Genomic DNA, 2,316 nt, shown 5'->3' with positions numbered 1-2,316 from the left:
GAAGAAGAAGAAGAAGAAGAAGAAGAAGAAGAAGAAGAAGAAGAAGATGATGAGGAAGGGGAAGGAAGAAGCAGGCTTTCCAGAAACTAGAAAAGAGACACCAACCACCCAGTGTTTGTTGTTGTTCAATCATTTTTCAGTCGTGTCTGACTTCTTGTGACCCCATTTGGGGTCTTCTCGGCAAAGATAGGGGAGTGGTTTGACATTCCCTTCTCCAGATCATTTTTTTCAGATGTGGAAACTGAGGCAAACAAGGTTAATAAACTTGCCCAGGGTCACACAGCTAATACGCATCTGAAGCTGGATTTGAAGTGTGAAGATGAGTCTTCCTGACTCTAGGTCTGAGCCGGGGAGCTGTTTCCCACTAAGTGTCACTGCTTCTCAATGTGCTTGTTGATATGGGATACAAAGGAGAAGAGAACATTCCCATCCCATCAGTGAGGCAGCAATGGAAAGCCTGCTGGAATTGCAGTAAGAAAGACTGGGGTTCAAATCCCACCTCTGACACACGGCCATGAGTGAGTCTCTTAACCTCTGCTGACCCTGAACTGTCTTCTCTATTTAAAAAAAATGATAATAAATGCCCAGAAGCACTTCTCTCTTAGGGTTGCTGAGAAGGTTCAATAAGAAAAGTAGTACAAAAAATGACATTTATGCAAATAGCTCCAATATAAGGCAGAATTCAGTAAGTCTGTGAGAGCAATTAACAGGGCTAGAGTTCTTTAGAAAAAGTAAAGATCAAGTGCAGTTCAATGTATCACAGACCATTGTCTGGCCAGAGAGTATTCGAATTACCTTTGAAGGAACAGCAGGGTTACAACAGAGACCAGAGAGTTAGGTATTTCATGGCTTTATATGATACTTTAAGGTATGCATTTGACCCTCACAACAACCGTGGGAGGTAGGTACTCTTATTATACTCATTTTATAGACAAGGAAACTGAGGTAGACAGAAATTAAGTGACTTGTCAATGCTCCCACAGCTAGCTATTATCAAGAGGCTAGATCCAAACCCAGATTTTTCTGACAAGTACAAGTCTCTGGTTAGTCACTATGCTATATTGCATCATGGAAAACAATCAAGTCAGAAATGGTAGACTGGGGCCAACTAGTGGTAAGTCTTAGAAAAGAGAATTTTTAAAAGATATTTGAAAATAATTTCATAGGATTGTAGAGATAGAAGGGATCTCCAAGGTTATCTAATCCAACCCCTACATTTTTCAACAATTTAAAGTAAGGCCTAGGGAGGCTAAATGGTCATTTGGAATATAGGGGTCAAACATGCCACCAGTGCTCAGCAAATGGCCTTCCTGAGTGTAGCCAAAACCAGATTAAAATTAAATTAGGAAATTAAAAAAAATACAACACAGCATAGATAATAATGACATGTAGTTTTCTAAGTCACCACATATAGGCCCAGGAATCCTTGAGTGAGGCGTAGTGAACATTTTTCTATTTGAGACTGACACCACTGATTTAGAAAATGCAACAGTTTTTGAGGGGGAGGAAATATCTACATGGGAAAAGTCTAATCAATTCATTGACTTCTCAAATTGCGCTGATTTGTGGGGAAGTTTTACAAAGCGGAAATGGGGTGCTATTAGGTTCTCATTTTTCTAGATTCAAGTCGAAAAAAAAAACTAACTCACCTCCTGAGACAGGTGTGTCCTTAAACTACAGAAGGTAAGAGCTCCAATAGACCTTAGTGATCAATCTGTCCAGTCCCTTCATTTGATACGTAAGAAACCTGAGTTCCAGAAGATTTGCCTAAGGTTACACAAATAAAATCTAAATTAGAACCCAGGAATTCTGTTTTCCAATCTAGAGCTTTTCCTCCTATATACTTCTCCAGAGTTATATTGAGAAGTGGCCTGGGTTCAAGTTTAGCCTGTGAAACAAATTGACTGTGTGACTCTGGACAAATCACTTAACGTTGAAGTCCTCTATGTCATCTCCCTAAGACTAAATTTCAGAGAAGGTGCTGATCTGCATCAGAAGTGGGAGTTTCCTCATCTGGAAGTTCTTTATAGAAAGAAAATCACAGGTTCAGTCCTTATACCACTCAAGCAATCATTCCTTTATGGCCTAACTAAGAATAATGTTTATGATTAAAAACTACCATTCAACTATTTTTACATAGCAGTAATTTATACTCAACATTTAGTACTTAATTTGTCATGACTTAAAAACTCATAAAATATCTTTTCTTATAAGGTTTAGGGATGCCTAGTCAAAGCCTTCTTTCCTCTCTACTTACTAGATCACCTGCCCACCTACATACATATATATACATACATATAGTATATATAAACATAT

Source organism: Petaurus breviceps, unplaced genomic scaffold (assembly GCF_028583685.1).
Source record: "Petaurus breviceps papuanus isolate PSGF00001 unplaced genomic scaffold, PetGlider_PUasm1.0 126, whole genome shotgun sequence".
Taxonomy (NCBI): domain Eukaryota; kingdom Metazoa; phylum Chordata; class Mammalia; order Diprotodontia; family Petauridae; genus Petaurus; species Petaurus breviceps.
Note: the sequence above shows the minus strand (reverse complement) of the source record.